Source organism: Mustela nigripes, chromosome 11 (genome assembly GCF_022355385.1).
Source record: "Mustela nigripes isolate SB6536 chromosome 11, MUSNIG.SB6536, whole genome shotgun sequence".
Taxonomy (NCBI): Eukaryota; Metazoa; Chordata; class Mammalia; order Carnivora; family Mustelidae; genus Mustela; species Mustela nigripes.
The window spans coordinates 26,898,710-26,914,389 of NC_081567.1; positions in this window are offsets into that span (position 1 = coordinate 26,898,710).

Below are 15,680 nucleotides of genomic sequence, written 5' to 3' on the forward strand. Positions count from 1 at the left end.
CCTGTGTCCCCCCAACTGCAGACACTGCTGACGCTACGGCAACTCAAAGTCCTCTATCCAATAGAGAGGTAGTCGCTGTCCACTGAATTCTTCACCAACTGCCATAACTGTGTAAGGTTTAATCTCAATAACACATCCAACTCATACTGATTCTACTTCCCTGATCCAACCCTAATCGATGTAAGGTTGGTACTAATCAGCCGAGGAAAGGCGGCCATATATTCATCAATGGTACTGCACACTTAGGACATCTCAGAAAGGCCTTACCTACCACTAGAAATCATAGGATGTTTGGAGGGAGGGGCTGAGAGGGCCAGAGATAGATTGCAAGCATTTGTTTGTTTGATTTTTTGTTGTTGTTGTTCCCACATTGGGCATGTATACATTTTTCAAACACATGTTCATGGTAAAATATAATATGCATAGAGAAGCAGCAGATAATATATATAGCCTGTGTAGCAGCATCCCGTTGTGGTTTTAATTTGCATCTCCCCGATTACAGATGAAGCTGAGGACCTCTTTCTACAGTACTGGCCCTATGGATTTCTTACTATTTGTGGGTTTTTTGTTTGTTTGTTTATTTGGTTTTTTTTTTTCCCCTAAAGACTTATTTATTTATTTATTTGACAGAGAGAGAGAGAGATCACAAGTAGGCAGAGAGGCAGACAGAAAGAGGAAGAAGAAGATTCCCTGCTGAGCAGGGAGCCCAGTGTGGGGCTCGATCCCAGGACCCTGATATCATGACCTGAGCCAAAGGCAGAGGCTTAACCCACTGAGCCACCCAAGGGCCCCATCAGATCTTTTTATTAGGTACTCGTTAGGAAGGAGACTTGCTTTTCACTCTTTTGCACTGTCAATATTTTTTTACCATATGAATATATTTTTCAAAATAAATTATGAAGATTTTAAAATCAGTATGATAGCATCATTGTTTGAAAATCAAAAATCTAAAGAGGTACATAGTAGGAAGTCTTTCTCCCAGTCCTGTGCGCATTTACATACCCCTGACCCTCCAAGGGGTAACTGCTATTATTAGTCTCTTGTCTATCCTTCCAGAATTCTTCATACACATATCCATAAATCTATATTTCCTCTTGGTGTGGTCTGAATGTTTGTGATACCTTCCAAATTCATATGTTGAAATTCACACCCAATGTGACCACATTAGTACGTAGGGCCTTTGGGAAGTCATTAGGTCATGAGAGGGGACTCCCATAAATGAGATTGATATCCTTACAAAGGTGACCCGCAGAGAGTTCCTTTGTGCTCTTCTGCCATGCCGGGACACAGAGAGAAAGCACTGGTTATGGACCATGGAAGGGCCCTTGCTCAGCCATGCTGGCACCTTGACCTTGGACTTCCCAGGCTCCAGAACTGTGAAAAATAAATTTTTATTGCTTATAAGCCACCCAGTCTGTGGTATTTTATTATGGCAGCTTGGGTGAACTAAGATACCTCTCTTCTCAAATCAAATGCCATAGATTATGTATCTTTCTGAAAAAATCTTGCAGCCAAGGCAAGTATACAGGGGACCAGTGGCTGCGCTCCTTGCATTCAGAAGAAGCTGAGTATGCAAATCCCAAGAAGTTCTGATAAAGGGATCCCTGGAGAGGCGTTCCCCACTGTTACACTCTGTTCTCTGAATAGCCTTCTTAAATTTTTGATCATTTATTAAGTTGCAAAGAGCCAGGTCCTGTGACTGCTAAGCACCTTACATACACCACCTGTTTTCTCTTCTTCACCAGCGACCAGAGCCCATGTACAGAAGGCACAGTGCCTAAGACCATGATACTTACTTTTTGGGCCCCATGAAAAATACTTTAATTCTTTTCCAATCAGAAGAAAACAACAACCCTACCTTTATTATATGTGCCTTTATAATAATGCAATAATAAAATATAGTTTTAGATTTTTTTTTTATGGAGGAATGCAGCAACTCACCCTACCAGGTGGGTACTACCGTTACACAAATCATCCAAGGGAAATCATCCAAGGGAGGAAATTCAAGTCTTAGAAGTGCCTTGGCCAAGATCAGGCTGGAAAATGTGGCAACAGGGACTTGAACTTAGGCCTGGAGGAACCTGCGTAGCCATCAAGCCAAAAGATCTCCAGGTCAGCTGGAGCTGGGGAGGTTTATGCTGGGCGGAGAAGAGTTGGTAGAGATTTCTTGTAGTCTCCAAAATCCCAAGGTCTGTCACATGGTAAGAGATAAGCCCTGTTTTGAATCGTTCCTGAGCTAGCACAAACAGAGTGAGGTTGCCGGAAAGTAGATTTTGATCCAGTGAGATAACGGACTTCGTGGGACTCACAGGATCCCTGGCCGTGATCATTTCTCCTGAAGACCGAAGACCCCAGCCGCTGACAAGAAAAGAATTCAAAACCAGACTCTGTTGTAGAAGTTTGCTGCCTCGGGAAGGGGATTTGGATGAGAAAGAGATGAACTTTCGTGTCCCTTGGACGAGGAGAGTTTACAGTTGTAAATATGAGCCGTTCATCAGGATAGGGGAAGGGAGACCCTTCCTGGTTGTACCCCGGTCTCACAAATCCTTATTGAGTTCTCTCATATACCATGGCTGGGAGCCTAAAGGGGATAGACTCTTTGGAATTGACAGTGTCTGTTAATATTGAGACTGTGCCTTTGATGTAGCAGTTCTGTAGGGAGGAATCCGTCCTACGATAGCAGCACACAGGTGAGCAAAGACATTCGCCCAAGGGTTCCCCCCACACTGCAAAAGATTGGCAACAACTGGGCACCTGGGTGGCTCAGCGGGTTAAGCCGCTGCCTTCGGCTCAGGTCATGATCTCAGGGTCCTGGGATCGAGTCCCGAGTCGGGCTCTCTGCTCAGCGGGGGGCCTGCTTCCCTTCCTCCCTCTGCCTGCCTCTCTGCCTACTTGTGATCTCTCTCTGTCAAATAAATAAATAAAATCTTAAAAAAAAAAAAAAAAGATTGGCAACAACCTATGTGTCCATCAGGGAACAGATTAATCAGAGGATATAGGATTGATACATTGTGAGTGACGAAGATCCTCCACCCTTAAGGATATCTCCCTGGGAGGGGGTGTGTTAGGCAATTAACAAGCATGTTAAATCATGCAGCCCAGTTCCAGCATTGGGAACTTGGGAACGTGGGGTGCAAGTTTAAGTAGGATGGCTGGGGTGGGACTCACTGAGGTGACACCTGAGAAAGACCTGAAGCTCAGTAGGACACTTGTCCCTTCCTGTCATTCTTTCTAAAAAAAAATTTTTTTTCAAGTTTTTGTTTTGCAGACTCCTTGCCCAACCTGAGGTTTGAACTCTCAACCTGTGTGATCAAGGGTCGAAGCTCCAACCCTGAGGGGAAATTTGCTGAGATAACACCTAGGAAGGGCCCGGCCTTAGGAGGACTATTGTTCTTTTTAGTCCTGAAATTAAGAAGAGCTCACAGAGCTCTTATCTCAGGAAGATGTCTAAAAGCATTTCAGTTTGCAAACCAAGAGTGGGAGGATTTGGGCTCTGCTGACTGTCTTATCTGCTTCCCAGAAAGGAATGGAAACATCTCACTGTGGGGGGGAAGGTCCTGCCTGAGCGTCCTGTTTGCCTGCCTTCCTTTGCAGCAATCGGTCCATTGTGTTTCCATCAGTTTAACTGCTTGGGGAGGCTCCTCAGCTCCCTTTGTCCTTGATAAAGGCCCACAGGGCCTCCTCCATTAGGCAATGATGAAGCCACTGGTGTGGTAAAGCCTCTCCCTGGACAGGAGGTCATTAATCAACAGGTCCTTAAACCACAGGGGCTGGTCCCTATCAATACATTTACTCCGTGTCTTGGCAACAGACAGATGGGAGGTACCAAAGGGATCAATTGCGTGCTTCCCCTGACTCCAACCAGGCCTTCTCTAGTTCCTTCTAAAAATGGCTCTGGTCCCTTTAGGGTAATGGGTATCTAACAGTGTCTGCTCTGGTTTATATGTCACCTGAAGTCGAGAAAGGGGCTCCTTCAAGGGGAGAAGAGACAAACAGAATCTTTCCGCAACACCAGAAATAAGTATCCCAGGACTGATCAATAAAGTCCCAGTGCAGGGATGAGGAAAGGCTTCACCGGCACCAACGACACCCTTGGTGGGACCAGAGAAGACACAGTTGGGGTTTTGACACAGGGAGATGGGGGATGGTATCCTAGGCAGAAGGCATAGTGAAGAAAAACGCATGGTAGCTGCTGACAATGGAGCCTATTCAAGCTGTTCTAAGTAGTTCCTTTTGTCCAAAACATAGCGGCAAAGAAAAGAATAAATAATAGTAAAAACTAACATTCACTGTGCATTTAGATGTGCCTGGCAGCATTCAAAACACTTTCTACTACATCTGATCCTCCCAACAATCCTGTAAGTAAGCTTATTAATATCCCAGTTCTCTGAGTGCGGAAGCAGAGGCAAAGATAGATTAATAAATTACCCATTTGTGGCACCACAACCAATAATAATAATCCCGATGATCAACTGCCACTGATTGATCACCATGTCCCCCGAGTTTTGGATGTATCTCTTCCTTTGATCCGACCCTCAATGTCCAGGTGAGGAAACTGAGGTCTGTGTAGGAGTAAAATTTTTGTCAATTACTGACGCTAAGTTGGTATGAATTCTAACCAGCTCATTATAAATTGTTAATTGTAATTCCTGGGGCAACCACTAATATAGTAACTGGAACATATATAGTACAAGAGATAAGGGAATCAAAAGAGTACACTAGAAAATACCTATCTAACAACAAAGTAGGCAGTAATGGGGGAATTAAGGAACAAAAAGATATGACACTGAGAAAACAAATAGCAAAACAGCAGAAGTAAGCCTTTACTTATCAGCAATCACATTCAGTGTAAATTGATTAAGCTCTCCAATTAAAGGGCAGGTTGACAGGATAATCAAATAATGTGTACCAATTATTACGCTCACTAGAGATCCAGAGGCAGAAACAGGCTGAAGGACAAAGGATAGAAAAAAGGTATTCCAGGCAAATAGTGGTCCAGAGAGCTGGAATGACTGTACTGATAGCAAAAAAATAAACTTTAAATAAGAAACTGTTACAAGAGGGTGCCTGGGTGGCTCAGTGGGTTAAGCCGCCGCCTTGGGTTCAAGTCATGATCTCAGGGTCTTGCAATGAAGTCCCACGTCGGCCTCTTTGCTCAGCAGGGAGCCTGCTTCCCTCTCTCTCTCTGCCTGCCTCTCTATCAACTTGTGCTCTCTCTCTCTCTGTCAAATAAATAAATAAAATATTTAAAAGAAAAAAAGAAACTGTTACAAGAGACTGGGGTGCCTGGGTGGCTCAGTCAGTTGAGCATCAGACTCTTGGTCTCAGCTCAGGTCATGATTTCAGGGTCCTGGGATCAAGTCTCCGAGTCTGGCTCTGTGCTCAGCATGACAGAATCTGCTTCAGGTTCTTGCTCTCCCTCTCCCCTCCCTGCTTAAAAAATACATAAATAAATCTTTAAAAAAGAGGAACTGTTATACGAGTCAAGAGTTAAAGAAGGACATTACCTAATGACAAAAGGGGAAATCCATTAAGAAGATATAATGATTAATCTATATGAGCCTGAAGCAGAGCCCTACAAACATGAAATAAGAACTACCAGAGTTGAAGGACAAATAGTTCAACAATAATAGTTGGGGGCTATGACACCCTACTTTCAACAACGGGTAGAAAACTACTAGATAAAAAATCAACAAGGAAAGAGGCAACTTGAACACCATAAAGCAATTAGACCCAACAGACTTATATACAACATGCCACTCAAAAACACCATGGGCATAGAATGGAGTGGGAGAAAAACCACATGAACATCCCAAATGAGGCAGAAAAAAAAAAATTGGTAAAATCCAACACCATTTCATGATCAAAATATTTCACAACCAGGACTGGAAGGAAAATATATCAACAAGGTAAGGGCTATACAAGAAAAGCCCTCCCTATAAGCAGTAATGGAAGACTTAAAGCTTCCCCCTTTAAGACAGGGGATTAGACAAAAATGCCTACTTTGGGGGCGCCTGGGTGGCTCAGTGGGTTAGGCCTCTGCCTTCGGCTCAGGTCATGATCTCAGGGTCCTGGGATCGAGCCCCGCATCAGGCTCTCTGCTCAGCAGGGAGCCTGTTTCCTCCTCTCTCTCTCTCTCTGCCTGCCTCTCTGCCTACTTGTGATCTCTGTCTGTCAAATAAATAAATAAAGTCTTTTCAAAAATGCCTGCTTTTGCTAATCCTATTTTATACTGTGCTTGAATATTTTACAATATAGGCTTTATAATTGTTTGGGTATGGTGAGTCTGACAGATCAGGAGATGACTGCCATTGAAAAGGTATTTTATGAGGGATGCCTGGATGGTTATGACTTCAACTCTTGGTTTTGGCTCAGGTCATGATCTTGGGGTTGTGGGATTGAGTCCCCTGTCAGGCTCCACACTCACCCGCAGAGTCTGCTTCAGACTTTCTCTGCCTCTGCCTCTGCCCTTCCCCACCTCCCAACCCTGCTCTCTTCTCTCTGAAATAAATAAGCTTTTTAAAAAAATCCCATTGGCCTTTTTCGCAAATATGGAAAAGTCAAATCTAAAATTTGTTTTGTATTCTAAGGGACCCTGAAAAGCCCAATGATCTTGGGAAAGAACAAAGTTGGAAGACTCACAGTTTATGATTTCAAACTTAACTACTAAGCTATAATACCGGAACAGTTAACACTTTGATACTGGCATAAAACTAGACACAGACACATAAATGAATGGGCTGGAGCTGAGATTCTGGAAATAAGCCCATATATCCATTGTTAATGGACTTTGACAAGAGTGCCAAGACAATTCATTAGGGAAAAAAATAATCTCTTCAACAAATGGTCATGGAATGACTGGATATCCACATGCAAAAGACGGAAGTCAGACCTTGAACTCACAAACTCACATTGTTTAAAATTAGCTCAGAACGCAGCAACAACTTATATATAAGAGTTGAAACTGTAAAACACTTAAAAGAAAACCTAGAAGCAAATCTTCATGATCTTGGATATGACAATGGTTTCTTTCTTTCTTTTTTTTAAAAGATTTATTTATTTATTTGACAGACTGAGATCACAAGTAGGCAGAGAGGCAGGCAGAGAAGAGAGGAGGAGGCAGGCTCCCTGCTGAGCAGAGAGCCTGATGTGGGGCTCGATCCCAGGACCCCGAGATCATGACCTGAGCTGAAGGCAGAGGCTTAACCCACTGAGCCACCCAGGCGCCCCTATAACAATGGTTTTTTAAATGTGACACCAAAAACACAAGCAGCAGCAACAACAAAAGTAGATTAATGATAAAAATAATAAATACTAATTTCCAGTTTATCAAAATTGAAAACATTTATGTACACTATCAGGAGAGTAAAAAGGCAACCCACAGGATAGGAGAAAATATTTGCAAATCATACATTTGATAAGTCTCTGGTATCCAGAATATGCCAAACAAAACAAAACAAAACCCAAAAACGTTTACAACTCAAGAACAAAAAAACCAAATAACTACAGTGTAGAATGGGCCGAGGTTTCTAAAAGACTATTCTTCAAAGAATATACTTAAATGGGGGCGCTTGGGTATCTCAGTCTGTTAACGTCTACCTTCAGGTCACAGTCCTGGGGTCCTGGGATCGAGCCCCACATCGGGGGGCTCCCTGCTCAGCGGGGAGTCTGCTTCTCCCTCTTCCTCTTTCCCTCCCTCCAGCTAGTACTCTCTCTCTCAAATAAATAAATAAAATCTTAAAAAGAAAGAACATACTCAAATGGCCAAAAAGCAGATGACAAAGGCTCAACACCATTAGTTATTGGGAAAGTGCACATAAAACCATGATGGGATGTCACTTATGGACACTAGGATGACTACAGGAAAAAAAAAAAGAAATAATTTTTGGTGAGGATATGGAGAAACTGGAACGCTTACGCACTGCTGAAAGGAATGTAAAATAGTGCATTCTCTGTGGAAAAAGAGTCTGACAGTTCCTCAAAAAGGTAAACAGACAAAAAAACAAAACAAAAAACAAACAAAAAAAAACACCCTGACCCAGCCCTTCCATGCCTAGGCATACAGAATGGAATAGAAAACAAGTGTTCAAATATTAACTTGTACACAAACGTTCCCAGCCTCTTTAGTCATAACGGCTCGAAAGGAGAAACTACCTAAGTGTCCATCAACCATTCACTGGTTAAATAACGTCTCCTCTAGTCAAACAATGGAATAGTTCTCAGCCAAGAAAGGCATCGAGGTACTACTGATTCGCACGACATGATGGGCAAATCTTAAAAACAAGCTAAGTAAAAGAACCCATGCATAAAAGTCCACAGATTAGATGCATCTGTTTATATGAAATATCCAGAACAAGTGAATCCAAGAGACTTAAAGTAGTTTAGTGGTTGGCAAGGCCAGGGGTGGGGAAGCAGAGAGGTCGGTGTGACTGCTTCGTGGGGATGGAGTGTCCCCTTGGGGTGACATAAATGCTCTGAAGTAGATAGTGGTGGTGATTACAACAACGTGGTCATGGTGTGAAAAGCCATTGACTTGTATCCCTTAAAATGGTGATTTTTATGTTACGTGAATTTTACCTCAGTCAGTTAAGAAATGAATAGAAATGAGACCCAGCTCAAATGGGATCTGAGGAGAGTTTTGCTAAGTGTTTCTGAGCAATTTCTGGATCTCTGGGACATCTAGTTGTTTTCTCCTCTGACTATTCTGGTACTTGAATGGGATCCTTGAAACCGTGTGGGTCCCCTCACCATCCCTTTTAAAAAATGGGTGTCCCTCTATGGGGGAGGGTATGAGGGCATCACTGGCGTGCAGTTTTGCACTGTGCCCTGGATAAATTCTTCCCACCGAGTAGGTAGTTGGAGATGGCAGTTTTCTGGGCTCTTCTTGGGATGTGGTTGAGTCTTCTCAAATAAGGAGATTTTTTTTTTCAAAAAGTTGCCCAGTGCTTATTATGGCCACAATCAGGAGCAGCAGCAGCCTAGAGAAATCCATGAAATTATAAAGAAAGAGGGGCAGGGACCCAGGCACAAGTCAGGTTTTAACCCTGCTAAGAATCTGTACATCTAGCTGTGTTTCACACTAATTTTTCTTACCAATAGAGATAATTGATTTGCATAAAACAGTCTAATCCATCACCCTAAACCAAAATCTTTTGATTCATGTATCTGAATTGTCCAGTGGTAGAGGACCTGGCTGGATCTGTTGGATGAGAATGAGACTCCTGATCTCAGGGTTGTGAGTTTGAGCCCCACCTTGGATGTAGAGATTATGAAAATAAAATCAGGGGCACCTGGGTGGCTCAGTTGGTTAAATGTCTGACTTCTGCTCGGGTCATGAACTCAGGGTCCTGGGATGGAGCCCTGCTTCCCTGCTCGGACATCTCACTCAGCAGGGAATCTGTTTGTCCTTCTGTGCCTCCCCCTGCTCGTATGGCCCCCCACCCCATAAGTAAATAAATAAAACCCTAAAAACAAAATAAAGTGTCCACTGGTAAATTTGGCTTCAACCATGGTCCAGGAGCTCAAGAGTTTCTATTTCTTCGTTCTGCTTTTCTCTTTGTCGGTCTTTTCTCTTTGTCAGCCGCGTTCTACTCACTCATAGTTAGAGATGACATCCAGCCCCTCCAGCTATATTCTTCCTAGTAAGCCCCAAAGAAAGACTTCATTCCTTATCCAATAGCTCCAGCTGATGTCCTGGGTTTGAATCTCAGTGGCCCTGCTGGGGTCACATGTCCATTCCTGAGCCAGTCACTGAGGTGGGTGTGCATAGAGTGTCCTAAGTGGCTAGAACTGGGTCTTTTTTTGTTTGTTTGTTTCAAAGACTTTATTTATTTATTTGACAGGCAGAGATCACAAGTAGGCAGAGAGGCAGGCAGAGAGAGAGGAGGAAGCAGGCTCCCCACTGAGCAGAGAGCCCGATGCGGGGCTCGATCCCAGGACTCTGGGATCATGATCTGAGCCAATGGCAGAGGCTTTAACTCACTGAGCCACCCAGGAGCCCCTGGAACTGGGTCTTATGCCCACTCCTACAGCCCCACTGAAAGTAATGGGGAGCAGGGCGTTAACAGTTCTCCCGTGGAACTTTAGGGTGCTGTCCTTGGAAGATGGACGATAAGGCGAGACAACAGGTGTTTAGGGGATTTTAGGGGGTTTTGTTTTGTTTAAGAGAGGGGGGGCAGAGGGAGAGAGAATCTTAGGCAGGCTCCCTGCCCAGCACGGAGCCCCATCTCACAACCCTGAGATCAGGACCTGAACTGAAATCAAGAGTCGATTGCTTAACCGACTGGGCCACCCAGGTGCCCCAAGAAGCAACAGATGCATAAAGCACAGAGCTCTATGCAATTGGCCCTTTCAAATTCACTTTGTGCCTCTCTGTTGCCCTGATCCTGTCACTTGACCCTGCTTTCCCTTTCTCAAACGTGCTCATTGTTTGACCTCAGGAACCTTCCACGCGCTGTTCCACGTTCCTGGAATGCTCTTTTTGTCCACTGTGCCTGGCGGACACCTACTTATCCTCTGGCTCTCAGTTCAGACATCACTTCCCTAGAGGCGCCGTGGCTGTTCTATATGTGGAACCGTAGCTCCCATAATACGTGCTACTGTTAACAAGCTGACTTTGACACTCTGCCCATTGAGATGTGGGTCTGTGTCCCCTTGAATCCAGCTGAGCCTGAAATTCCCATCACGGTGCCACTATGTGACTCGGGGAGGAGTGGCATTGTGTGACTTTCATAAAAGGTGAAAAGCTTCTGCTATCTCTCTTGGGAGGCTCACTCTTGGAGCCTAGCCACCATGCCATACGGAAGCTCAGGTAGCCATGGCAGGGCCCCCATGGAGTGGAGCTTGGATTCGTGGTCCATATCCCTGGGTGACAGACCACTGATAACCAGCATTGACTTGCCATCCAGCCATGTGAGGAGCCATCTTAAAAGTGGTTCCTCCATGGGGCACCTGGGTGGCTCAGTTGTTAAGCATCTGCCTTCGGTTGTGTCATGATTGTAGGGTCCTGGAATTGAGCCCCGCATTGGGCTCCCTGCCCAGTAGGAAGCCTGCTTCTCCCTCTCCCACTCCCCCTGATTGTGTTCCCTCTCTCTCTATCAAATAAGTAAATAAAGTCCTTAAAAAAAAAGTGGATCCTCCAGAATCTTGTCATCAAGTGACAGAAGCCAGACATAAGAGGACACATAGTATGTTTCTATTTATATAAAATACCCAGAATGTTAATAGCTATAGGGACAGAAACTAAAGTTAGTGGTTGCTGGGGGCTGGAAAGAGGGAAGCAGGGGGAGTGACTTTTAATGGGTGCAGGATTTCTTTTTAAGAGAATGAAAATGTCCCTGAATTAGATCGTGAGGATAATGGCACAACTTTGTGGATCTACTTAAAACCACTGAGTTGGAGAGTTGTATCGTTTAAAATAGTGAATCTGATGGTTTGACAATTATATCTTTAAGAAAGTAGATCAGCCAGGGGTGCCTGGGTGGCTCAGGGGGTTAAAGCCTCTGCCTTCAGCTTGGGTCATGATCTCAGGGTCCTGGGATCGAGCCCCACATCGGGCTCTCTGCTCAGCAGGGAGCCTGCTTCCTCCTCTCTCTCTCTCTCTGCCAGCCTCTCTGCCTACTTGTGATCTCTGCCTGTCAAATAAATAAATAAAATATTAAAAAAAAAAAAAAGAAAGTAGATCAGCCAGTCCCAGCCAAGCTGCCCTGTGTGATGCTCTGTGGGCCACAGACTCGCTGTCCAGTCCCGATTCTGCCCAAATTGCAGCTTTGTGGACAAAAATAATCGTTGCTGTTTTAAGCCACAAGGTTTGAGGATAGTTTTTTTGTTTGTTTGTTTGTTTTTGTTTTAGGATAGTTTTGTTACAGAAGAAATGATGTGGCTGTTGATTTGTAAGCTTCCTCCAGCCACCTCCTCAGTGTAGGGCATGGTCCCTGCTGTCCCTGAATTTATTAGAACTCCTATTTCAGTGCATAATGAAATATTTGACTAATTGCTATCTTGACCCATCTCTGCTTCGGTTTTAGCGTGTCTGTTCTCATAACAATTGGAGGTCGGAGCAGAAAGAGAAGTCCTACCGGTGACAAAAGTTTGGAAAATTGGAGATTTGGGGGAGGGCAGCAGTATTATCCTACCTTCTTTTCCAGCCTGAAGAATTCCTTATTGTATGGATCTGTGAGTTCACTGAAGGAACCACACGGTACAGACTCGTCTAGTTCAGGGCGAATATCAAATCATCTGTCCACTTGGAGGATAAATGAAATGGAAAACTTTGGAGCTGGCCTCAGACTGTGAAGGTGGCCAAGTCTCCTCCTAGCTGTCTGAACTTGGGCAGGTCACTTTGTCCCCCTGAGCCTTCCGTTCCTCTTCTCACCCTTAAACCAGGATAACAATAGCACCTACCTCCTGGGAATAAATTAAATGGTGCATGCCGAATGTTTCACACAGTACCGAGGATAGGGATGACTACTTCTTCAAAAACAACAACCACTCCTGTTTTTAGGAGTGTGTTCAGCACAATGATATTGCAAATAGAGACAAAAACTATTTCCCCCTTAATAAATGCAAAAAGAATTTGAATTCCCCTGGGATTCCAACCCATCCCTCTGAATCAGCAGTTTGATTTTGGTTGACATAGTCTTAGGGGCTGTGCATGGACAATGTGGAAGCCTGTCATATTTTCCAAAGTTGCCTTGACTTGTCCGACGAGGAGATACTGTTTCTATAACGTAGTTGTCTCCAATTTGTAAAATTCCATCTACAGATTTTTTTTCCCCTGCATAATCTCTATAACCTCTTGCTGCAGGTCTTAAGAAAAAGCATGCCTACCAGGAGGGAGGTGACTAAATCTTGGTCAGACACTTAACTTGTTTAAACAGAACTCGGTCCAGCTAGGTTCCTCCGATAAAATACATTTCAGCAGAGTTGCCTCAAGAATTCCTTAATACCTAATCCTTTTTGTAAACAAGGCATAGAATAAATGTGGTTGCTCACCCCTCTGAAAATGGCATTCTCATTTTTACCTGGCAGATCTGTTTTACTTCCTCCAAAGGGCTGACATTAATATCCGCCTTCCTCAACTCCAATTCCCTCCACACAATTCCACATTAAAACCTCCCACATGTCAACGTTCCAATGTGAGAACCGTGTCTATGCCACGGTTCAGAAGCTGGAACCTGTAATCTCCATGGATCGCATTTTCTCAGTCACTGGAGAGCAAGGCTGGGGTATGATCCCGGCTCTACCGCACTGTCTACTTGCTCTGGCCGGTTACTTCTCTGAATGTCTGTTTCATCTGTGAGATGAGCTGGCTTGTGGCCCCTTCATTCATTCGGTCATCCTACAAATATGTGTATCAGAGAGGATCACGATAGGCCAGGTCTCTGTCCTGCAAAGTGATCAGTGTGGGCACCAGGCTGTGAAACAGAACTGCCGCCCAGTGCATGGGGGCAGAATGGCCATGGCGGTGGGGCAGGGTGGGGGGAGTTCTGGAGCCATCTGAGGGTGACTTAGACTCAACGTTCCTGCCGCCCTCCAGGCACAGTGCAGGGAACGCCCTGTGCTTCAGAATGGGTGAGTGATGAGTCACCCTTGAGAACATGGGGAAGTGGAGTAGGCTGGGGACTAAGGGCCACCAGACTCCTTACTGGTGTCTGGGGTCAAGTCACAAGTTCCTTGGGAGGCATTTGTTAGAGAGGGCCATTGGGATCAACTTCTAGGGGGGGTTTTGGGGGAGAGGAGGAGGAAGAAAGTTAGATTGCTATGCAGTCCCCAAAACAGCCTCAACCTACCCCTTCAGGAAGTTCTGAAGTTGAGGAGATCCCGAAGAACTGTCCCCGGCTGGGATGAGGAGGTTGGAGTTTTAGACCCTAAGGCGGCTCAGGCACTGGAAGTGGTCTGCTCCCCAGGGAGGGGGCATGACCCTGCGTTTCAGAGGTGGGGACATGGGTTTGGTGCACATCTACTTGGAAGCCTTCTTGTCTCCATACTCCTCACTTCTTCTCTCAGCCCCTCTCACCTTCCCAAATAGATCTGAGAAAAGGAGCCTAATGCGGCCAGGGAAGTTTTAGGAAAAGGCAAGGTAGAAACTTGAGACCTGACGAAGGAGCAGAAGTCAATTGGGGAGGAAGAGGGAGAAATTTCTGGGCTGAGGGATAGACGTGTGCCGGGGTCAAGCAGCAAGAGAGAGAGGGGAAGCGGGGTGGAGGAGGGAGAGGGAGAGGTGTTTCTCACTTCAGGATAACTGAAAGTAGGGGTCACCGGACTTGGGGTCCAGTCCTGACTTTGCCAAGGGCTCGGAAGTTACTCAAACTCTCCCAAGCTTAAAATATTGAATCTGGCATCCCGTGTGTAGGCAATCAGATACTTAGTATTTTTCCTTTCTCTAAACCATCGGTGACATACCACACACTGTCTACTGGACTGTGCTTTTAAAAATTTCTATCTATGGGACACCTGGGTGGCTCAGTTGGTTAAGCATCTGCTTTCCACTCAGGTCACGATCCCCGGGTCGGGGGATCAAGTCTTGTATCAGGCTCCCTGCTCTGTGGGGAGTCTGCTTCTCTCTCTGCCTCTCCTCTGCACTTGTGCTCTCTCTCTCTCCCTAAAATAAATAAAAAATCTTTTATAAAATTTCTCTCTGTGCATATTGCTGATAATTACATATGGATATGTTTAGAACTCACTCTTCTTTTGAATGTTTGTGTCTCTTTTACGACTGTACCTTAATTTACTTAACAGGTTTCTCTACTGATGATATTGGTATTTCTGAGAACTTTGGAAAAGTCAAGTTGATTGAGGTAGCCATGCAATAAAGTTCATTCTTCCAAGTGGACAGCTCTATGAATTTTGATCAATGCATGCAATCACGTAGTCAGAACCAAGATGTAGAACTGTTCCGTGACTCCAAAAATCTCCTTAGTGCATCCTTATGGACAGTCCCCCTAGTAGCCACTGATGAGCTTTCCATGCATTTTCCAAAGGGACTTTGCCTTTTCCAAAATATTACGTAGGTGGAATCCTACATGATGTGGCTTTTCGGGTCTTGTTTCTTTCACCAAGCACAATGCATTTGAGAGTCATCTGTGCTGTTGCCTGTATCAGTGGCTAACTCCTTTTAATTATCCCCTGGTACAGATAAAACACCACAGCTAATTTATATCCATTCACCAGTTGGAAAACATTAGCTCATTTCCAGGTGGGGCAATTATGAATAAATCTGCTACTATTTCATCCTGGCTTTGGGTAGAGGTAAATTCGTATTTCTCCCGGGTTAACACCTGGGAGTGGGATTACGGAGTTGTTCGGCGAGTTTTTGTTCGGCTGAATCAGCACCAGCCCAACCGATTTCCAAAGTGACTCTACCAATTTGTTCTTCTACCAGCAGTGAATGTATACTCACCAGCTTCTGTTATTTGTCACAGTCACTTGTTTTTGTATTTTGTTCATTCTGATGGGCACATATAGATTTTATCTACTAGAAAGAGTGTTACAGTGAATATTCTTATGTACATATCCTTGGTGATTAAATACGAGTGTATCCATAAGGTACGTTCTTAGAACTGGAATTGGTGGGTTGTAGCGTGTGAAAGGTTGATTAGATATCGCCAAAAACCCTTCCAAGAAGGTGGGGCCAATATACACACATACCAGGAAGGAATGGTAATGCCTGTTTCCTCACA